Below are 26,158 nucleotides of genomic sequence, written 5' to 3' on the forward strand. Positions count from 1 at the left end.
TAATGCCACGATGATTACGACTAAAACCACAACTACTACTATCACCACTACCACTGCTTCGACTTCTACTACTAGTGCTAGTACGTAATATTGCTAATACTACCACTACTAATAACATCATCACCCCCACTACCGCTACTATTAATGCTATCATTACTACCAATAATAGTCGAATTAATAGCAGCACTAACAGTAGAATTAGTAACAATACTGCTATTGTTACTAATACCACCACCATTACTGCTAAAGCTAGTGCTACTACCGTGATACTTTGTTAAACAACCAAGCAGACTAGACTATAAAACAGCCAAACACGACACCCAATAAAACAAGCAACTTGAGTCAATAATAATAAAAAAAAAACACCTCTGGTGAAAGGCAGGATACTCCAGGCATCTCCGGTTGCATATTGTGCACTGAGCATGCAACCTGAGCAACCTTGCCAGTTGCCTGTGTGTGTCGTGTCTAGACAAAAGGCAAGACACAAGATCTTACTCCTGCATGGCAGGAGCAATATGAGAATTTTTCGAGGACAAAAATGAACTTCATGCAAACATGAACCGGAACAATTTTATCTGAAGTCGAGTGAGCACAAACGTGAGTGTGTATATGTATAGTATCTACAAGATATATATATATATATATATATATATATATATATATATATATATATATATATATATATATATATATATATATATTTATATATATATATATATATATTTATATATATATATATATATATATATATATATATATATATATATATATATATATATATATATATATATATATATATATATATATATATATATATATATAGTGGGACCCATAGCCTCGGAGAAGTGGATAAAAAGGCTTCAAGGAAGAATATTTGGATTTCTTCCTGAAGCCGTTTGAATATTTCACTTCCCCTACCACCCCATCTTTTAGTATATATATTTTTTTACCAATAGGAATATTTTATTACATAATATGGTACAGAAGATTTAAGAGATACATTATTGATATAAAGGTGGCATATAAGGTACATGTTGTTACGTGTGTATCACCGATTATAAGGCGAAAATCTCATCCAGCTCCTCAGAGCTGGGGCGTGTGCCCAAAATACAGCAGGCATTACCCCTTGGAACAGCCGCACTGAGCCGCTGGAACAGAAAACTAGCTGCCCTGGGATCCCTAGTTACCCTGATGAGTCTTTTTCCCAGCTCCTTAAGGAATTTAGATGCACTCTTTCCCCATGAGCCAAGGGTCTCTGAGCCTATGGGAACAAACATATAATGATGGGCAAGTTCTCCATATTTTCTAGACTTTTGGGACTCCCTGAAGCTGGCAGCTGCCCCTCCTTCCTCCCTGGTGTATTGGAGACAGGTATCAGCCAAGGTAGATGCACATGTATAGTCCCACACCACCTGCTTCCCATCTGTCCAGGCTTGAAGGGTGATACCATCTGGACGCTTCTGGCTGCCATCAGATCTGCATAGTTGGGGTGGTTCCCTTACTGCTGGGCATCCAGCTGTTGTGAGGCTCCTCTTGATAATGTTATTAACCTCCTCATGTCTTGCAATCTTTCTCTCGGATTTACGGCACACAAGACCATGGTACCCGAATCGGTCTGCTGCTTCACTGCCACAAATACACCTGTGTTCGGCGAGAATAGGGGCGGCAAGTCGAAGGGCAACACCGATGCGGATGGTCTGTGGGTCGAGGCGTGTGCCAAGGCTGGAGTTGGGAACAGCCAACAGAAAGTCCCCAGCATGAGGGGCTCTCACTGCCAGGAGGCGGGCTCTATCCTTCCCTGACACACTCTGAAGCATTGTTGAGGCTATATTTTCCACTATTGGACCATCCCAGTGCGATTGTTTGTAGTTGTTGGGGGGAGCAGGTCTGGTTTCTGAGCCCGTTAGATTATCCCAGATCATTGCTCCGTGAGGCCACGAGTGCTCTAAGGATTACATCATCTGACAACATACTGAAGAAGGCAGACAACTTCCGGCCTAAGATTCATGTTAGGAAAACTGCGTATGAGGACTGATTCAACAAGATGTTTGCGAGGGCTAGAAGTATAGAGAATGTTAGGAGAGGGCCAGTTAATAGAATAGCTATGATCTCTGATATGACTGAAAAGAGTATTGACGGTGTCGGCAAGGTCAAAGTTTATTACATGCTCTTTAAGACCAACAGAAAGAGAACGGCCAGTTTCACTAAAATCCCGGAGAGGACAAGAGAAGCAGAAACTGGCGTAGACACCTGAAGTGTCAATGACAGATTACTATGGAAGGAATTACTCTGACGAAAAAAAGTTTGATTTCTTGAAGATGGAGAGTTCTTAAGATTCTGAAGATTGGAAATATAGGGAAGTAAAAGAAATTGAGATTTCATACTAGAAGTGAGTTTTGAAGAAAAGAAAGTCGGTGAAGCACGAGAGTAGACAGGATAGACAAGGCGAGAGAAGAGTGGAAATATTAGAGTCAAGAGGTTAAGGATGGCAGGTGTGGAGGGCACGGAGAGATAGACAGACAGACAGAGACAGAAATAGAGAGACGGAGCGAGAAACATGAACACTTTTCTCGACAAAAGGAACATAACAAAAAAAGTAGTGAATATACGGGCCACAGAGCAAAGGCTTGAGGTAAACGGAGAAAGAAAAGTCTGTCGTTGAGCAATGGCTATACACATCAAGGGGAGGAATCAAAGAGCTAGATGGCCATTTAGCTTTCAGCTTGATAGAAAAGCAAGATTGTTGAGTCCATCGCGAAAAGACTGCAAGCGGCCAGAGCAACGTGGCAGAGCAAACCCATCATCAACATATTGAAACCAGAGAGAAGGTCGTACTTCAAAAGCAGGAAATAGAACGGTTTCAAAATACTCCACCTTAATATTAGCAAGGACAGGAGATTGATGAGAGCCTCTAGCAACGCCAAGGGTTTGAGAATAAAATTTACCTTGAAAAAAACTAGTTTTGATTCCATAAAACAGCGAATAAGATCAAGAAAGAAATCAGTGGGTATACGAAGATAAAGTAACCCTTCTGAAAAACTGAAAACAACATCAAGAGGAACGTTAGTAAAGAGAGACTTAACTTCAAGATTGAACACGTTCGAAGAAGTCTTAAGAGTGACGAAGGTGAGCAAGAGAAAGACAATGAAGGAAAGGAGTGAGAGTTTAAGCGAGCCAAGAAGCAAGAGCAAGGGAAACAGAACCTCTGTAGGAAAATGCTGGGACGTAATGGAATACCAGGTTTATGAGTTTCAGGAAGTTCACACAGGTATGGTAGAGACGGACAGATAACAGGGAAGCATTGAACAAGATCAAAGTCAGGACGACAAAGTTTAGAGTACGAATTCCAAGGTTAAAAGATTTCGATACGATCAAGAGAACTGGAAACATATATATATATATATATATATATATATATATATATATATATATATATATATATATATATATATATATATATATATATATATATCTATATATACATACATATATATATATATATATATATATATATATATATATATATATATGTATATATATATATATATATATATATATATATATATATATATATATATATATATATATATATATATATATATATATATATATATATATATATATATTTATTTCAACAAGTCGACCGTCTCCCACCGAGGCAGGGTGACCCAAAAAAGAAAGAAAATCCCCAAAAAGAAAATGCTTTCATCATCATTCAACACTTTCACCACATTCACACATTATCACTGTTTTTGCAGAGGTGTTCAGAATAGAACAGTTTAGAAGCATATACGTATAAAGATACACAACATATCACTGCAAACTACCAATATCCCAAACTCCTCCTTTAAAGTGCAGGCATTGTACTTCCCATTTCCAGGACTCAAGTCCGACTATATGAAAATAACCGGTTTCCCTGAATCCCTTCACTAAATATTACCCTGCTCACACTCCAACAGATCGTCAGGTCCCAAGTACCATTCGTCTCCATTCACTCCTATCTAACACGCTCACGCACGCTTGCTGGAAGTCCAAGCCCCTTGCCCACAAAACCTCCTTTACCCCCTCTCTCCAACCCTTTCGAGGACGACCCCTACCTCGCCTTCCTTCCCCTATAGATTTATATGCTTTCCATGTCATTCTACTCTGATCCACTCTTTCTAAATGACCAAACCACCTCAACAACCCCTCTTCTGCCCTCTGACTAATACTTTTATTAACTCCACACCTTTTCCTAATTTCCACACTCCGAATTTTCTGCATAATATTTACACCACACATTGCCCTTAGACAGGACATCTCCACTGCCTCCAACCGTCTCCTCGCTGCTGCATTTACCACCCAAGCTTCACACCCATATAAGAGTGTTGGTACTACTATACTTTCATACATTCCCTTCTTTACCTCCATAGATAACGTTTTTTGACTCCACATATACCTCAATGCACCACTCACCTTTTTTCCCTCATCAATTCTATGATTAACCTCATCCTTCATAAATCCATCCGCCGACACGTCAACTCCCAAATATCTGAAAACATTCACTTCTTCCATACTCCTCCTCCCCAATTTGATATCCAATTTTTCTTTATCTAAATCATTTGATACCCTCATCACCTTACTCTTTTCTATGTTCACTTTCAACTTTCTACCTTTACACACCTTCCCAAACTCATCCACTAACCTTTGCAATTTTTCTTTAGAATCTTCCATAAGCACAGTATCATCAGCAAAAAGTAACTGTGTTAATTCCCATTTTGAATTTGATTCCCCATAATTTAATCCCACCCCTCTCCCGAACACCCTAGCATTTACTTCTTTTACAACCCCATCTATAAATATATTAAACAACCATGGTGACATAACACATCCCTGTCTAAGACCTACTTTTACCGGGAAGTAGTCTCCCTCTCTTCTACACACCCTAACCTGAGCCTCACTATCCTCATAAAAACTCTTTACAGCATTTAGTAACTTACCACCTATTCCATATACTTGCAACATCTGCCACATTGCTCCTCTATCCACTCTATCATATGCCTTTTCTAAATCCATAAATCCAATAAAAACTTCCCTACCTTTATCTAAATACTGTTCACATATATGCTTCAATGTAAATACTTGATCTACACATCCCCTACCCACTCTGAATCCTCCTTGCTTATCCGCAATCCTACATTCTGTCTTACCTCTAATTCTTTCAATTATAACCGTACCTAACACTTTTCCTGGTATACTCAATAAACTTATTCCTCTATGATTTTTACAATCTCTTTTGTCCCCTTTCCCTTTATATAAAGGGACTATACATGCTCTCTGCCAATCCCTAGGTACCTTCCCCTCTTTCATACATTTATTAAACAAAAGTACCAACCACTCCAACACTATATCTCCCCCTGCTTTTAACATTTCTGTCATGATCCCATTAGTTCCAGCTGTTTTACCCCTTTTCATTCTACGTAATGCTTCACGTACCTCCTCCACACTTACATTCTGCTCTTCTTCACTCCCAAAAGATGGTATACCTCCCTCACCAGTGCATGAAATTACCGCCTCCCTTTCTTCGTCGATATTTAAAAGTTCCTCAAAATATTCTCGCCATCTACCTAATACCTCACTCTCCCCATCTACTAACTCCCCTACTATGTTCTTAACTGACAAATCCATACTTTCCCTAGGGTTTCTTAACTTGTTTAACTCACTCCAAATTTTTTTCTTATTTTCATTAAAATTTCTTGACAGTGCCTCTCCCACTCTATCATCTGCTCTCCTTTTGCACTCTCTCACCACTCTCTTCACCTTTCTTTTACTCTCCATATACTCTGCTCTTCTTATGACACTTCTGTTTTGTAAAAACCTCTCACAAGCTAACTTTTTCTCTTTTATCACACCCTTTACTTCATCATTCCACCAATCACTCCTCTTTCCTCCTGCCCCCACCCTCCTATAACCACAAACTTCTACCCCACATTCTAATACTGCATTTTTAAAACTATTCCAACCCTCTTCACCCCCCCCTCCCACTACTCATCTTTGCTCTAGCCCACCTTTCTGCCAATAGTCGCTTATATCTCACCCGAACTTCCTCCTCCCTTAGTTTATACACTTTCACCTCCTTCTTACTTGCTGTTGCCACCTTCCTCTTTTCCCATCTACCTCTTACTCTAACTGTAGCTACAACTAAATAATGATCCGATATATCAGTTGCCCCTCTATAAACATGTACATCCTGGAGCCTACCCATCAACCTTTTATCCACCAATACATAATCTAACAAACTACTTTCATTACGTGCTACATCATACCTTGTATATTTATTTTTCCTCTTTTTCATAAAATATGTATTACTTATTACCAAATCTCTTTCTACACATAGCTCAATTAAAGGCTCCCCATTTACACTTACTCCTGGCACCCCAAATTTACCTACTACTCCCTCCATAACATTTTTACCCACTTTAGAATTGAAATCCCCAACCACCATTACTCTCTCTCTCTCTCTCTCTCTCTCTCTCTCTCTCTCTCTCTCTCTCTCTCTCTCTCTATATATATATATATATATATATATATATATATATATATATATGTATGTCGTGCCGAATAGGCAGAACTGGCGATCTTGGCTTAAATAGCAACGCTCATCTTGCCATATAGGACAAGTGAAAATTTGTGTATGCAATAATTTCGCCAAAATCATTCTGAACCTAACGAGAAAAATATATTTCAATGTGTTTGTTTAGTATTAAATTATTGTAAACAAATCTAAAATATATTTAGTTGGGTTAGGCTAAAATAAATTGCGCTTGTTATAATAAGGTTAGGTAAGTTTTCTAAGATTCTTTTGGTGCAAAATTAAAATTTTTTACATTAACAATAATGAAAAAAATATATCTTTAAACGTATAAGAGAAAATTTTAGAAAGGACTTAATTTTAAATGAGTTCTTGCTAATTGACCAGTTTTACATATTCGGCACGACATATATATATATATATATATATATATATATATATATATATATATATATATATATATATATATATATATATATATATATATATATATATATAATTGCTGTCAAGAAGTCATGAAAAACTACGAATTTCAACTTTTATCGTGAAACTTTTGCCTTTGACAGTCTTTGGGAGAAGAATTCAGAAATAAAAGTTTTACAGCGAGCCGTCAAGCGATAAACTCCAGGAACAGCCGAGGCGAATGATAAAGTTTGCGTATAAAATCCTTTAGAGAAATCTTAAAGAGGACACCGGCCGCGTTAGAGATGTACTCGGCAGTATTTCCCTACAGTCTTGCATAAAGGAAGAGAGCTGGTGAGGATTTACTGATTTACATATCAGATCCTGTGAGAGATAGGGGAGAGAGCGAGAGAGAGGTGCGTGAGGTAGGTGTTGCGGGTCAGGAGGGAGGTTGTGGGTGGTGGTGTTGTTCAAAACTGAGCAAAGCCACCTGTACTGTCTTGAAAACAATAAAGTTAAGCATGGGAAAACTTTGTCTGGCTTTCTTTTGTGTGTGTGTGTGACTGTATCGTCTGTGGAGGGCTATCTGTCCCATTGGCTGCACTATCTGTCTCATTGCGTGTCTCTATGTGCCTGTCTCTCTTGCTGTCAGTCGAGACATCTCTCTCTGTGGCTGTCTCTCTATCCGTCTATCTATCATAAGGCCTCTCTCTTTCTCTCTCTTTCTCTCCATCTCTCTTTTAGTGCCTTTATATCTTTCTCTCCCATAATGAATTTCCTTCTGTCTGTTTGCGTTTCCCTTTTCCATCGTTCCCCCCGTCTCCCATTTCTCTATTTTTCCTGCAAACTGTCTTCCTACCCGCTAATCTTTCTTTCTCCCATCATTATACCTTTCCCTTTTAGCAACACTCTGCCCCCTTAATTCACCTCCCTTTCCCTTTTTTCCCTTCCTTCCCCTCCCTTCCCCGACCTCATATTAGCGAACCAGTGTTTTGCTGGGTGCTGGTGTCCATGTTTCCTGGCTTGCGTAAATAAACAAGAATCTTCTCAGCTCACTCACTGACGCCATGTATCACCATTTGGTGGGTCCACAAGAAACTCCGTTCCCTCTTCTCTGTATCCGTGGAAGCCCCATACCTACTTTCTCCCTCCACTCTCCCTTCTTCGCATTCCTGGAAGCCCCGATTTTCCGTCCCTCTATCCCTGGCAATCGCCTACCTACCCTCTCTCCTCCATCCTTGGCATCCCCTACTGCTTCTCTGTCTTCGGAAAGCACATCCCTCTCTATCCCTTTAAGACCCCTCCCCATCCCATCCTTCTGTCCTTTTAAATACCACCCATCATATCAATTAATTCCTTCTATCCATAAAGGCACCCACAACCATCCCTCTATCCCAGGAAATCTCCATTCTTAAATTTTCTATCCCATGGAAGCTCACACAATTAACCCCTTACCCCTCATTATTCCCATTAACGTCCCTCTATCCCTGAAAGATCATCCCCCAACCCACCCTTCTATTACTGGAAGTCTTCATACCCATCCCTTTATCCCTAGAAGATCCCTATTCCTATCTTTAATAATTTTGAAGCCACTTCCCATCTCTCTCTCTCTCTCTCTCTCTCTCTCTCTCTCTCTCTCTCTCTCTCTCTCTCTCTCTCTCTATCTGGAAGCCTCCATCCCCGTCTCTATTTCTGGAAGCCTCCGGAGGAAGAGAGCTGGAAGTTCCGGGCATAAAGCAGTGCGGTCATCCATGGTGTGTTTTAAATTAGTGATGCAAGACTTTATTTCATGACAGGTGACCAGATGAATGCAGTTCATAGTTCATGATTCTTTTAAATTGCCTTTGTTTTTGTTAGTGTTGATGATTTTTTGTCGATGTTGTTGACGGTTTATTAAGCTTGATTGTTAATTAATAATTAATAAAACTTGGAAAGAATTTAATTAAAATAAATTAGAAAAAAATGGGGGCATAATATTAGTTGTGTTTCACGGATCACTGACTACCTAGTTACATGATAATGAAAATTCAGGTGTTGTGAGATGGTCGTGAGGTGTAGTTTCCTTCTTATATGTTTTCCTGTTAATCTTTTATTTTTGTAGTTCCTTGATAATGTGAGAAATCACGAAAGTGATTGGAATTTCACCATTTTTTTACAGTGGTTGTTCTGCATATTGTGATATCACCTGTTTACTGTGATCTAATTGCATATATATATATATATATATATATATATATATATATATATATATATATTTATATATATATATATATATATATAACTATTCTCAAAAATCCCCTTATGACCTTTAATACTAATGATTTCAATAAAAATCTAGAAATAACGAATGAACTTCACTTAGAATTTGTTTGTGTGTGGTAAGGGACCTTCCTTACTCTACACGCTGGATGTGTAGTCGTCACTGCGCACATTCTAAAGGCGTTATTAGATTCGTCAGGAAAAGAAGTGTTTCCTTACGCGGGTCTTAGTCTTCTGATGACCCGCCACTGGAGCTTCTCGTCATCTAACCAGAAGCTCCAGTGGTGTTCCGCTGCCTTACCGGTCAACCGCTTTAGAAATTAAGATAAAGATACTCTTTCTTCCCAGTCTGCTGTATGGTCCATCACATGCGCTCGTAATATGTCCTTGAATGTCTGATGAAATCCTCTGACTCTGGATGATACGTTCGGGAGACTGCTAGTTACTCCCAACTTGTAAAGAACTTCACATGATCTGAGACGTGAAGTTCGATTCCTGGTCAAACTGAATTTTCCTAAGCTCCCCACTAGTGCGAAAACCTTGACCAAAGCTTCAACAACAGTCTGCATTTGTGTGTCGTTTTGGCGTTTCTTCAAGATAATGAGTAGACGTATTCAGTATCGTAAATAGGGAATCGTTGCCCGCACGAGTCCGGGACAAGGGATTCGTGTGAGCAGTCTGATAAGTGAATAAATGGTAACATATACAAGTTAATCCGACACGTAATTCACTTCCGAACGTGAAAATAATCGTCTGTTTCAATGCGAGACCAGAAAATATTCTTGGTAATCTCTTTTTTTTCTTAACCCCAAGATGTCCACCCATGGATATATTTTATTCCACCATCATTACTCTGTTTCTGTTGCTTACTAGAAGCACCAAAGCATATTTAACTTTGCACAGTTGGTGCTTCGCCATAATAAATTGTGAATTCTTCCTCATAAGTACTGCATACAAGAAAGGGTGATACAATAATCGCATCTGCTTCCAAAACGGTCTGGGTTTCAACAGGCGCAAGGGGATCATCCTGATGCTCCTATGGTGCTGTATTAACCGTAGGATCCAGAGTAATGAGAGAGACACCAACTGGGATTCTGTAGAGGGAAATGGTCTGCGAATGAGGGAGATGCGGCCACATCTTGTTCCCTATCGCATCAATCTCACCGTACGTCACATCTGCCCCAGTGCCTGTGCAGTACACATATATTCAGTCACAGCCAGAACTGGAAATAGCTCCGGTAGTGAGCTTATAGCCAGTTCCACAACTTGTTGCTTGTGTATGTCTGAAACCACAGGAGGTTCGTCACACACAGTACCCAACGTCAACTCGTAATTTCCGACAAGTAATTGCGCACCATGAACGAGGAAATTCACCAGAGAGCCAAGAACACATACAGTCCTTGAAAAACTTACTTTCCAAGAGGAAAACTGTTCATGGGCACGCTAGATGAAGCCTGGCTCTAGGATTCTAACAATATGTAAACCCCGGCATGTATTAGGTGGAACGCTTATTATCGACAACCCCTCCCCCCCCCCAACACACAGGGGCAGGGCAAAGCTACTAGTTGTGGGTGACTTCAGTCACAAGGAAATTTACTGGGAAAATTTGGAGCCACACGGGGGCTCAGAAACGAAGACGGCTAAGATGATGAATTACTATAATCATGGGAAGCGCTAAACCGGTAGGGATTATACAGCGCCTGCTAAGATGATGGAGGTGGTATTGGAAAACCTCATGCATCAACACGTTAGGGACACTAGCAGAGACTGGACCTAATATTCACCTTGAATAGTTCAAACATTGAGAACATCACATATGAAAGGCCCGTCGGAGCTAGTGATCACGTGGTCGTGAGCTTCGAATACACAGTAGAGTTACAAGTGGAGAGGGAAGCAGGAAGAGTAGGACGGGAGAAGCCAAGCCACAAAAGAGGGGACTACACAGGCATGAGGAATTTCCTGCACGAAGTTCAGTGGGAAAGAGAACTGGCGAGAAAGTCAGTAAACGAAATGATGGAATATGTGACAAAATACAAGGAAGCGAAGGAGAGGTTCGTACCCAAATGTAACAAGAATAATGGGATGGCAAGTACGAGTCCTTGGATCACATGAAGGTGTAGAGGGGCCAAAACTAAGTGCACTAGAGAATAGAAGAAGTATAGAAGGCAAAGGACTCAGGAAAATAAGGAGATCAGTCAAAGAGCCAGAAATGAATATGCACAGATAAGGAGGGAGGCCCAGCGGCAATACGAAAATGACATAGCAGCGAAGGCCAAATCTGACCCGAAGCTGTCGTACAGTCACATCAGGACAACAACAATCAAGGACCAGGTACTCAGGATGAGGAAGGAAAGAGGGGAGACCACAAGAAATGACCGGGAAGTATGTGAAGAGCTCAACATTTAAACTCATACTAATTTCGAAGATGATCATTATAATTAAAAAAAAAAACCTATTGGACAGAAAGAACACCAGAAGCCGGTGTGGTGGGGTACACCATCAGGTGCTGGACACAATACATACAAACGAGGAGGAGGTGAAGAGGTTGAAGAGAGAATTAAATACCTCAAAGGAGATGGGGCTGGACAACATATCTCCGTGTGTTCTAAAAGAGGGAGCAGAGGCGCTCTGTGTGCCTCTAACAGCAATCTTCAACACATGTATCGAAACAGGGCGACTACCTGAGGTGTGGAAGACAGCAAGTGTAGTCCCAATTTTTAAGAAAGGAAACAGACACGCAGCATAAACTACAGACCAGTGTCACTGACAGGTATAATTTGTAAAGTCATGGATGATTATTAGAAGAGTTCTACAACAAGGTGAAGCAGTAAGACAAGAGAGAGAGAGAGAGAGAGAGAGAGAGGTGGGTAGACTGCATTTTCTAGGATTGCAAGAAGGCTTCAGACACAGTACACAAAATGTTAGTGCAAAAGCTGCAGGATCAGGCAGGGATAACAGGGGAGGCACTGCAATAGATCAGAGAATACCTGACAGGTAGGCAACAACGAGTTGGGGTATGTGACGAGGTGTCAGAGTGGGCGCCTGTGACAAGCTGGGTTCTACAGGGGTCGGTCCTAGGACCGGTGCTGTTTCTGGTATACGTGAATGACGTAAGGGAAAGGTAGACTCAGAATTCAGTCGGATGAGGATCAGGCAGAACTACAAAAAGATCTGGACAGGCTGTAAGCCTGATCCAGAAACTGGCTCCTGAAGTTCAACCCCACCAAGTCATGAAGCTCGTGGAAGGGTAAAGAAGACCGTAGACAGAGTACAGTTTAGAGGGCCGAAGACTGCAAACCTTACTCAAGAAAAAGGATCTTGAGGTAATCATAATGCCAAGCGCATCTCCTGAGGCGCACATTAACCAAATAACTGCTGCAGCATATAGGCGCCTGGCAAACCTAAGAATAGCATTCCGACACATCAGTCAGGAATCGTTTAAGACTATACACCGTGTACATCAGGCCCATATTGGAGTATGCAGTACTGGTTTGGAACCCACACCTGGTCAAGCACGTCAAGAAATTAGAGAAAGTGCGTAGGTTTGCAAAAAGACTAGTCCCGGAGCTAAAGGGCACGTCCTACGATGAGAGATTAAGGGAAATCGACCTGACGACACTGGAGGACAGGAGGGATAGGGGAGACATGATAACGACATACAAAATTCTGAGAGGAATTGACAAGGTGGACAGAGACAAGATGTTCCAAAAATGGGACACAGAAACAAGGGGTCACAATTGGAAGTTGAAGGCTCTGATGAGTCACAGGAATGTTAAGAAGCATTTATTCAGTCATCGAGTTGTCAGGAAATGGAACAGTCTGGAAAGTGATGTAGTGGAGGCAGGAACCATACATAGCTTTAAGAAGAAGTATGACAAGGCTCATGGAGCAGGGAAAGAGTGGACCTAGTAGCGACCAGTGAAGAGGGGGGGCCAGGAGCTATGAAGCGACCCCTGCAACCACAATTTGGTGAGTACATTTAGGTGAGTACACACACACACACACACACACACACACACACATCTGGACAGGCTGCAGACCTGGTCCAGCAACTGGCTCCTGGAGTTCAATCCCACCAAGTGCAAAGTCATGAGGACTGGGGAAGGGCAAAAAGACCGCAGATGGAGTACAGTCTAGGGGGTCAGAGACTACAAACATCACTCAAGGAAAAAGATCTTGGGGTGAGTATAACACCAGGCACATCTCCTGAAGCGCACATCAACCAAATAACTGCTGCAGCATATGGGCGCCTGGCAAACCTCAGAACAGCATTCCGACATCTTAATAAGGAATCGTTCAGGACCCTATACACCGTGTACGTTAGGCCCATATTGGAGTATGCGGCACTAGTTTGGAACCCACACCTAGCCAAGCATGTAAAGAAACTAGAGAAAGTGCAAAGGTTTGCAACAAGACTAGTCCCAGAGCTAAGAGGTATGTCCTATGAGGAGAGGTTAAGGGAAATCAACCTGACGACACTGGAGGACAGGAGAGATAGGGGGGACATGATAACGACTTACAAAATACTGAGAGGAATTGACAAGGTGGACAAAGACAGGATGTTCCAGAGACTGGACACAGTAACAAGGGGACACAGTTGGAAGTTGAAGACACAGATGAATCAAAGGGATGTTAGGAAGTATTTCTTCAGCCACAGAGTAGTCAGGAAGTGGAATAGTTTGGGAAGCGATGTAGTGGAGTCAGGATCCATACATAGCTTTAAGCAGAGGTACGATAAAGCTCATGGTTCAGGGAGAGTGACCTAGTAGCGACCAGTGAAGAGGCGGGGCCAGGAGCTTGGACTCGACCCCTGCAACCTCAACTAGGTGAGTACAACTAGGTGAGTACACACACGCACACACACGCACACACACACACACACACACACGCACACGCACACACACACGCACACAAAATGGTAACTAACATACACACACACACACACACACACTCACACACACACACACACACACACACACACACACACACACACACACACACACACACACACACACACACACACACACACACACACACACACACACACACACACATACACACACACACACACACACAAACCTCACTCAAGGAGAAAGATCTTGGGGTGAGTATAACACAGAGCATGTCTCCGGAAGCACACATCAATCAGATAACTGCTGCAGCATATGGGCGCCTGGCAAACCTGAGAACAGCATTCCGATACCTTAGTAAGGAATCATTCAAGACACTGTACACTGTGTATGTCAGGCCCATACTGGAGTATGCAGCACCTGTTTGGAACCCGCACTTGATAAAGCACGTCAAGAAACTAGAGAAAGTACAAAGGTTTGCGACAAGGTTAGTTCCAGAGCTAAGGGGAATGTCCTATGAAGAAAGATTAAGGGAAATCGGCCTGACGACACTGGAGGACAGGAGGGTCAGGGGAGACATGATAACGACATATAAAATACTGCGTGGAATAGACAAGGTGGACAAAGACAGGAAGTTCCAGGGAGGGGACACAGAAACAAGAGGCCACAATTGGAAGTTGAAGACACAAATGAGTCAGAGAGATAGTAGGAAGTATTTCTTCAGTCATAGAGTTGTAAGGCAGTGGAATAGCCTAGAAAATGACGTAGTGGAGGCAGGAACCATACACAGTTTTAAGACGAGGTTTGATAAAGCTCATGGAGCGGGGAAAGAGAGGGCCTAGTAGCAACCGGTGAAGAGGCGGGGCCAGGAGCTAGGACTCGACCCCTGCAACCACAAATAGGTGAGTACAAATAGGTGAGTACGTGCTCATATACAACAGGCCTAGTGTATAATCGACATGTGCCTAGGACAAAATGGTAACTAACACACACACACACACACACACACATACACACACACACACACACACACACACACACACACACACACACACACACACACACACACACACACACACACACACACACACACACACACACACTGGCAATTCAACATTTAATTTTTTGTTTTGTTCTTAAAACATTGTGTCCTGGACTGCTCACCTGTCTCGTGCAGTTTTCAAGTCAACAGCAAGATGAATCTGAGGAAGTTGGAGAACTTCTGTGAGGCGTGAGGCACTCTGCAATTTATATGTCAGCCGTGAAGTGCCGCCTGTCTGTCATCCCTTCACGCTGTGTATCCGACCTTCAGCTGAAACAACGTAGGTGGCAAGAACACACTGAAGGATAACCTAACACTTGTCATATCTGCCGTCAGGTCACCTGCACTACTATGCGACCCCGTCTTTATATTCCATTGCCTCTTTCCTCTTCTCTATTACTATCTTCTGGAGTGAGAAGTTACTGAGACACTGCGCAGGCAACTAGCACTTGTATCCCCTTACGAATAGGACCCAGAGATAACTGCAGCCACACTAGTGTACCATTGAGTCAACGAACCAGACAAGCTGTTGCCCGTGATAACGACATATCCTCCTCCTCGCTAATGTCCACAGTTAGGAGTACATACGGTGTTGTCGATTATGAGATGCACCAGATGAACTGACCAGAAGAGTGCTTGAACAGCATATGTCGCATCATTGTAGAAACCTTTCTCCCTCGGGAATCAGAGACGGGTCATCGCAAGATTGAGACCCGTGCCAGGACTACGGTCTTGGCGAACATTATACATACACATACCTCTTCTCTATTGACTCGGAAATCTTCATTACGATAAAAAAAAAAAGTCTGAATCAAGCGCCTGAACTGACTTTTTTGAAGCTGCGATGTAACCCTCGCTGAAATTTCATTAATAGTGATTAATTCAGGTTGATCTAGTCTAACCCAACCTAACTCAAGATTGCAAGGTAAAAAGATTGCCCAGTGGTGAGAGTAGCGACTCTCATTGCTGAGGTCCAGGTAATGAACCCTGGACATTAACATAACATGCAAGGTAGAAAAGCAGTACGAAACACTATAACAGCAACGTTTCGCTCACCGAGGAGCTTTATCAAGTTAGCTTAGGTTAGTAAGAAACATGTGTAATCGTTTTGTATCATTATTGACGAGATGCTTATCACTTTCAGCAGCGTTCTTCAGCAGATATACAGAGGAGGCAACAGAAGTAATGGAGTAGTATGTGAGGTGGTCAGTCCCTCAGTCTGGATAAGCAAATCTGAGGTGGTCAGTTCTTCAGCCTGAAGAAGCAAATCTGAGGTGGTCAGTCTCAGGCTGGAGAAGCACGTTTGAGGTGGTCAGTTCCTCAGTCTTGAGAAGCACGTTTGAGGTGGTCAGTCCTTCAGCCTTAGTGTGTATTTAGCTCCATAGCCTCGATGAAAATAACTAACTTTAACTAACTTGACAAAGCTTCCTGTGGTAGCTAAGGGTCAATATATATATATGTATATATATATATATATATATATATATATATATATATATATATATATATATATATATATATATATATATATATATATATATATATATATATATATATATATATATATATATATATATATATATATATATATATATATATATATATATATATATATATATATATATATATATATATATATATATATAGTGAGTGGAGTTAGATTAACAAGTTAAGGAAGCCTAGAGAACAAATGGATTTGTCAGTTAAAAATAGGAGAGGAGAGTTATTAAATGGAGAGTTAGAGGTATTGGGAAGATGGAGGGAATATTTTGAGGAATTGTTAAATGTTGATGAAGATAGGGAAGCTGTGATTTCGTGTATAGGGCAAGGAAGAATAGCATCTTGTAGGAGTGAGGAAGAGCCAGTTGTGAGTGTGGGGGAAGTTCGTGAGGCAGTAGGTAAAATGAAAGGGAGTAAAGCAGCCGGGATTGATGGGATTTAAAGATAGAAATGTTAAAAGCAGGTGGGGATATAGTTTTGGAGTGGTTGGTGCAATTATTTAATAAATGCATGGAAGAGGGTAAGGTACCTAGGGATTGGCAGAGAGCATGCATAGTTCCTTTGTATAAAGGCAAAGGGGACAAAAGAGAGTGCAAAAATTATAGGGGGATAAGTCTGTTGAGTATACCTGGTAAAGTGTATGGTAGAGTTATTATTGAAAGAATTAAGAGTAAGACGGAGAATAGGATAGCAGATGAACAAGGAGGCTTTAGGAAAGGTAGGGGGTGTGTGGACCAGGTGTTTACAGTTATTATTATTATTATTAAAGATTAGCCGGTATTCTCCCGGCCCGGGCCTTTTCCAAGTGGTGGCCCGGCCTTGGCTCCCTCTTTAGGCACAAGTACCTCCTCATCTTTGGGACCAACTTTATAAGTGAACAGTATTTAGATAAGGCTAAAGAGGTCTTAGTGGCATTTATGGATTTGGAAAAGGCGTATGAGAGGGTGGATAGGGGGGCAATATGGCAGAAGTTGCAAGTGTATGGTGTAGGAGGTAGGTTACTGAAAGCAGTGAAGAGTTTTTACGAGGATGGTGAGGCTCAAGTTAGAGTATGTAGGAAAGAGGGAAATTATTTCCCAGTAAAAGTAGGCCTTAGACAAGGATGTGTGATGTCACCGTGGTTGTTTAATATGTTTATAGACGGGGTTGTAAGAGAAGTAAATGCGAGGGTCTTGGCAAGAGGTGTGGAGTTAAAAGATAAAGAATCACACATAAAGTGGGAGTTGTCACAGTTGCTCTTTGCTGATGACACTGTGCTCTTGGGAGATTCTGAAGAGAAGTTGCAGATATTGGTGGATGAATTTGGTAGGGTGTGCAAAAGAAGAAAATTAAAAGTGAATACAGGAAAGAGTAAGGTTATGAGGATAACAAAAAGATTAGGTGATGAAAGATTGGATATCAGATTGGAGGGAGAGAGTATGGAGGAGGAGAATGTATTCAGATATTTGGGAGTGGAAGTGTCAGCGGATGGGTCTATGAAAGATGAGGTGAATCATAGAATTGATGAGGGGAAAAGGGTGAGTGGTGCACTTAGGAGTCTGTGGAGACAAAGAACTTTGTCCTTGGAGGCAAAGAGGGGAATGTATGAGAGTATAGTTTTACCAACGCTCTTATATGGGTGTGAAGCATGGGTGATGAATGTTGCAGCAAGGAGAAGGCTGGAGGCAGTGGAGATGTCATGTCTGAGGGCAATGTGTGGTGTGAATATAATGCAGAGAATTCGTAGTTTGGAAGTTAGGAGGAGGTGCGGGATTACCAAAACTGTTGTCCAGAGGGCTGAGGAAGGGTTGTTGAGGTGGTTCGGACATGTAGAGAGAATGGAGCGAAACAGAGTGACTTCAAGAGTGTATCAGTCTGTAGTGGAAGGAAGGCGTGGTAGAGGTCGGCCTAGGAAAGGTTGGAGGGAGGGGGTAAAGGAGGTTTTGTGTGCGAGGGGCTTGGACTTCCAGCAGGCATGCGTGAGCGTGTTTGATAGGAGTGAATGGAGACAAATGGTTTTTAATATTTGACGTGCTGTTGGAGTGTGAGCAAAGTAACATTTATGAAGGGGTTCAGGAAAACCGGCAGGCCGGACTTGAGTCCTGGAGATGGAAAGTACAGTGCCTGCACTCTGAAGGAGGGGTGTTAATGTTGCAGTTTAAAAACTTGCCCTTCTGGCAAGACAGTGATGGAGTGAATGATGGTGAAAGTTTTTCTTTTTCGGGCCACCCTGCCTTGGTGGGAATCGGCCAGTGTGATAATATATATATATATATATATATATATATATATATATATATATAATATATATATATATATATATATATATATATATATATATATATATATATGCAATAAGATCACAATATATACATATATATATATATATATATATATATATATATATATATATATATATATATATATATATATATATATATATATGTATAATATATATATATATATATATATATATATATATATATATATATATATATATATATATATATATATATATATATATATATATATATATATAAAGATATAAATTTGAGTTACAGTGAAATACTGAACAGGTTGTAACTACGTATATCTGTCAATTGTAATTATTCAAATGATCTATGTTCGTGGTATTTTTGGTATTATCATCCTACTCTTCTCTCGTTAGCATCCTCATCACCACTGTTATCACCCTGTTCTCTCATTATTATCATTCTCAACTTTACTTTTTCACCTTGTTCTTTCATCATCATTCTCAGCACCATTGTTATCACCCTGTTCTCTTCTCATTATCATTCTCAGCACCACTGTTATCACCCTGTTCTCTTCTCACTATCATTCACAGTACCACTGATATCACCCTGTTCTCTCCTCACTATCATTCACAGCACCACTGTTATCACCCTGTTCTCTTCTCATTATCATTCTCAGCACCACTGTTATCACCCTGTTCTCTCCTCACTATCATTCACAGTACCACTGATATCACCCTGTTCTCTTCTCATTATCATTCTCAGCACCACTGTTATCACCCTGTTCTCTTCTCATTATCATTCTCAGCACCACTGTTATCACCCTGTTCTCTCCTCACTATCATTCACAGCACCACTGATATCACCCTGTTCTCTCCTCACTATCATTCACAGCACCACTGTTATCACCCTGTTCTCTTATCATTATCATTCACAGCACCACTGATATCACTCTGTTCTCTCCTCACTATCATTCACAGCACCATTGTTATCACCCTGTTCTCTCCTCACTATCATTCACAGCACCACTGTTATCACCCTGTTCTCTTCTCACTATCATTCACAGAACCACTGATATCACCCTATTCTCTTCTCACTATCATTCACAGTACAACTGATATCACTCTCTTCTCTTCTCACTATCATTCACAGTACAACTGATATCACTCTCTTCTCTTCTCACTATCATTCACAGTACCTCTGATATCACCCTGTTCTCATTTCATTATTACCCTCAACACCTCTAATATGAAGCCAATATCTCCTGTCATTACCACAATCATTAAACGCAACTAATTTAACCTACCAGCTCTTAACAAATGTAATTAAGTCAAACTAGACGCGCGTGTGACACACGTCAACCCAAATGACCTGCAACTTATAATTGTGGGACTAACTTGTAATTTAATTACGAACTTGGGTTATAAGTCCCGGAGGCGAGAGTCAGGGAGGTGTATGGTAACACTGTATTGTTCGTCAGGCTTTGCGAGCGTTGTAAAGAAGTGCGTATGTGTGTGTGTGTGTGTGTGTGTGTGTGTGTGTGTGTGTGTGTGTGTGTGTGTGTGTGTGAACCACGGGCCTATCGTCCAAGAATCCTGGGTATGGGTCGTTGTGATCTATTCTACTACGGTATAAAGTTTGGAAGAAGCAAGAGGGGAAAAGGTTGATATGAACATAGGAACATAAGAATGGAGGAACACTGCAGAAGGCCTACTGACCCATACAATACAACTGTTGTACATGAGTGGTATTCAATACCGACAAGATAAAAATTAGACGCACGTGTAACATCTGGGTATGAAAGTTAAGACACTTGTGCAACATCTGGTTATCTTTATTGTAGACGTTTCGCCATCCAGTGGCAGTCTCCTTGCCTGTGCTTCAGAATCTCTACAACCACGGTGCTCTAAACACCACCTCCAAGGCCGAGGGACTGATTACCTCATCTTTTGTATATAGTTCTTCGATTTTCTTATTATGTCCAAGAATTTGTATTGATAAAGACACTGGATGGCGAAACGTCTACAATAAAGATAACCAGATGTTGCACAAGTGTCTTAACTTTCATCTTGTCGGTATTGTATACCTGTCTGGTGGCCTGGTGGTTAACGCTCTCGCTTCACACGGTGAGGGCCTGGGTTCGATTCCCAGCCAGAGTAGAAACATTGGACGTGTTTCTTTCCACCTGTTGTCTATGTTCCCCATCAGTAAAATGGGTACCTGGGTGTTAGTCGACTGGTGTGGGTCGCATCCTGGGACACTGACCTAAGGAGGCCTGGTCACAGACCGGGCCGCGGGGGCGTTGACCCCCGGAACTCTCTCTAGATAAACTCCAGATAAACTCCAGTCTTGCACAACATCTGGGTATCTTTATTGTAGACGTTTCGCCATCCAGTGTCTGTATCAATACAAATTCAAAGACATAATATAGTTCTGTTTTCAGTAATGTCCTTGAATTTGTATTGATAAAGCCACTTGATGCGAAACGTCTACAATAAAGATACCCAGAATTGCACATGTGTCTAATTTTCAATATATGACTGTGTCAGAGGTGGCGATGGTGAAGTAATCTAATAGTTATGATTATAACCATAATTTTTAAAGGAGTAGACCGGTAAGCCAGCAGAAGTCCTCGGTCAGATGACCAAAAGCTCCAGCTGCGCGTAATCGTATGACGATCCGCGTCAGGAAACATTCGTCCTGTTTCCTGACAAACCTTACCTAACCTTAGAGGGACTGATTACTTCATACTCCTGATTTTCACCATTCTTCTTTGTATTGGACTGATGAAGCCAGTGTGTGGCGAAACGTTTCCACTTGTCAGTTTTATGAACCAGTTACCTACATGCTGGAGATGCTCGACGCAAACTACTGCTTATCAATGCTGCGGAGATAAAATGTGTCCTTTTTTCCACACTTGTGTAGAGTTCAAGACGTTTATATGAGGAAACGTTTCACCACGAGTATCTTCATTAGGACTGACAGAAAAAACGTCGTTTTCTTTAATTAATTTTCTGAAATGTACACAAGCGTCCCTTTCCACGGTGCAGACTATTTTCTGCACCACCCACGATCTTTTTCTGATGATCTGACCATCAAACCATACTACGGGCGGGGATGGAACCCGCGATCAGAGAGTCATAAAACTGAAAGTTAAGACACATGTGCAACATCTGGATATCTTTATTGTAGACGTTTCGCCAACCAGTGGCTTTATCAATACAGATTCTAGGACATAATAGGACGCGTATATAACCGCCAGTCTTCTTGCCTTTTCTCTAGATTCTCCTCCACCACGATGCTGTGAACACTAACTCCAAGGCCGAGGGACTGATTACCTCATCTTTTGTATATAGTTCTACTGTCTTCCTATTATGTCCTAGAATCTGTATTGATAAAGCCACTGGTTGGCGAAACGTCTACAATAAAGATATCCAGATGTTGCACAAGTGTCTTAACTTTCATATTGTCGGTATTTTATACCTTTCTTGCACAACTTGTCAGACACTGCAACATCATGGAATCTTGGTTCAGAGGACATCTACAAGACCTTCTTCACGGCTTCTGCAACTAACCCATCTCTTTGGGAAGGACCTACTTCCACTGGGGAATCCCGCCTACCTGTGACTGCCCTCGTCTGCTGCCCGTCCCTATCCACTGACGCGTATATAACCGCCAGTCTTCTTGCCTTTTCTCCAGATTCTCCTCCACCACGATGCTGTGAACACTAACTCCAAGGCTGAGGGACTGATTACCTCATCTTTTGTATATAGTTCTACTGTCTTCCTATTATGTCCTAGAATCTGTATTGATAAAGCCACTGGTTGGCGAAACGTCTACAATAAAGATATCCAGATGTTGCACATGTGTCTTAACTTTCATATTGTCGGTATTTTATACCTTTCTTGCACAGTCATAAAACTCCAGACCGAAGCGCTAACCACTGGGCCCGCGGACCAGTGGTTAGCGCGTCGGTCTGGAGTTTTATGACTCTCTAATCGCGGGTTCTATCCCCGCCCGTGGTAAGGTACAAATAGTGTCATTCCGATTTCGTTAATCAGGACACGTTTCTGTTTTCTGAAGCATTAATGTAAAGTATTTTGGTATCTTTTTTGTCGAGACGTTTCGCCTTTTACAGATTAGGTTTATTCTGTCAAATACAGAGGTAACTATAAAATTAGAGACATCAGAGGCAGTCAGCAGTTTTGAGGTGGTCAGTCCCTCAGCTTTAGGAAGCGTCCATGTCCGTCATCTCTTCCTTACGTGCCTCTCCTACCTAAAAGGATTTTCCTATAACTTGAACCGACTTAACTGCTAAAAGAGAACGAGCTTTTGAGACGAGACGAGAGCGAAGGAACTCTTCCCCGTCTTGCCAAGATTTAGCACCTATCCAATCCCCCGGCTAAGCTAACACTCAGTGCACCTCGTGGACGATGATGCGGAGTAACACTTCAAGAGCTTAATCGTAGATAAATGAGTTCAGAGAAGAGACATGTTGATAAATTAGACGCATATGTAACACTTGGGTATGTGCAAGACAGGTATACAATATCGACAAGATGAAAGTTAAGACACTTGTGCAACATCTGGTTATCTTTATTGTAGACGTTTCGCCATCCAGTGGCTTTATCAATCTGTATTGATAATGCAACTGGATGGCGAAACGTCTACAATAAAGATAACCAGATGTTGCACAAGTGTCTTAACTTTCAACACTTGGGTATCTTCACTATGGCAACGTTTCGCCACACACTGGCTTCGTCAGTCCGTTACAAAGAAGAATGATTGAGGATCAGTCCATCAGTTTCTTCAAGATTGATAGACTGATTACATCGATTCCAGGCTGAGGGACTGATTATCTCAAACTCCTTCCAATCTTCAACCATTCTTCTTTGTATCGGACTAATGAAGCCACTGTGTGACGAAACGCTGTGTTGCACATGTGTCTAATTTATCAAGAACATAATTTCTTGGTTGAATGAAGCGGAGAAACTCTATAACCCAGAATTCATTGTAGTTTGACCCTCTGAATAATGAATACATTATTGTATAAACCTTGGTAATAAATACCGTTCGCTTACGTGTCTTTCTATACCGTGAAGACATTATACCAAAAAAATGAATCATTGCCTTTTTGACCTTTCTGTCTTCAGAAAGGTCATGGTTACATACAATTGCTCTACATTTTCTTTTTCACAGTTGAATTTACAGGCTGAGAGCTGTTATCCTACCTACTAACATACCAGGGATGCCACCTAGAACAGTCGACTAACATCCAGGTACCTACTTGCTGCTAGGCGAACAGGGGAAATAGATATAAAGAAATACGCTCAATGTTCCTAAAATCAATATATGAGCTGAGAGATCCAGCATCTTTCAAGGTAATGTGTACAGTTACGTTCCAGTTCTTTGGGAGGCATGTGCGGAAGGTTTGAAGGGGTGACATGTACGGAAGGTTTGAAGGGGTGACATGTACGGAAGGTTTGAAGGGGTCACATGTACGGGAGGTTGGAAGGGGTGGCATGTTAGTGGGAGAGGAAGGGAGGGTAGGCAATGTGCCTAATTTTCCTTAGGGTTGTTTGGTCCCTCCCCATGATGCGTCCCACAAGAGGCGACCAACTCACCGCTATCTGTTCACTGCTAGATGAATCATCACGCCTCGCCCAGCAATGAACCTGGTTCCTTTGGCTGCAAACCTAATGGACTACCACTGAGTTACGAGGTAAAACAGTGAAAAGCTGATGTACCCTAAAATTAAGTTTCACTCTCAGTGAGTCTGCTTATGCTCTTTGACGTCTGGCTGTATTTGCTTCTGAATGAAAGGAGTCATGCCCTTGGAACATTCGTTCTGGGTATGTGTCGGCCCTGGGATTATGGTCACTTCAAATGAGTGACCAAAACACATATAATAAAGAATAAAGTCACTACACCGTGGCTGGAACAATAGACAAATAACCCGCACTTACGAGACTAAGACTAATCACCATCAACAAGTGTGACGTGTTAATGGACCAAGTCGGACAGAAATCATGAATCTCAGTCTCTTAAGTGCGGATTATTTATGCAACACTTCTGATATAAATGTTCTCATTGCATTCACTCGTGTCCTTATATCCACATTGTCGGTGTTATTATGTCTTCTACCTTCATTACGTAGATCCAACTCACTCTCACTTGTATCCCTGCCCAGCCTATGTATGTAAACAAGAGAGAGAGAGAGAGAGAGAGAGAGAGAGAGAGAGAGAGAGAGAGAGAGAGAGAGAGAGAGAGAGAGAGAGAGAGAGAGAGAGAGAGCACACAGTGCAAGTTGCGGGACTTCATTGTGAGGACGTCTCGTCCACCAGTGACTTAATTGTGAGCTGGTAAAGTCCCTGGTGAGAGAAACGTCTTCACAATAAATGCCTTGACCCACACTGTGTGTCTTGTGTACATACACTATGGGTACACTACATCTGTATTAATTTACATCTAGCTTAATTTTTTTCTAGCCAAGAGACGCTCGATCAAAAGAAGGAACAGAAATAGGAAAGCTACATTATGTTAATGCTTTAAAATACTGAGAAGCTGACGAAAAAAACACACATGTGCAACACTTGGGTATCTTTACCATGGAGAGGCATCGCCAAACAAGTGGCTTCATCAGTCCTTTGGGGAGAAACCGGTGTAAGATATGAGGAGGGAGTTTGAGGTAGCCGGTCCATCTGGCCTAGAGATGAAGGACAACATAATGTACGGGGATAGAGCTTATTTACTGGAGACAGGTGATGTGGCACCCCAGAGAGTTTCAACGGCGGCCAACAAATCGATGCCTCGATAAAACGGAGCTTAATATATGGAAATTTCTACTCTTGCCAATTAAATCGAGCGCTGATAAGCACGACACCTAATCACCATTCGTTACCCGATAAGCGGCTAATGTATTGCTAATTAAGTGATGGTTGCCACACACACATACACACACACACACACACACACACACACACACACACACACACACACACACATACACACACACACACATACACACACACACACACACACACACACACACACACACACACACACACACACAAACACACACATACACTCACACATATATGCACACACACACACACACATACACACACATACATATACACACATACACATACACATACACACACACACACACACACACACACACACACACACACACACACACACACACACACACACACACGCACACACACGCTTCGAATACACAGTAGAGCTACAAGTGGAGGGGGAAGCAGAAAGGCCAGGACGAATGAAGCCAAACTACAAG

The sequence above is a fragment of the Cherax quadricarinatus genome, chromosome 19 (genome assembly GCF_038502225.1).
Source record: "Cherax quadricarinatus isolate ZL_2023a chromosome 19, ASM3850222v1, whole genome shotgun sequence".
NCBI classification, from domain to species: domain Eukaryota; kingdom Metazoa; phylum Arthropoda; class Malacostraca; order Decapoda; family Parastacidae; genus Cherax; species Cherax quadricarinatus.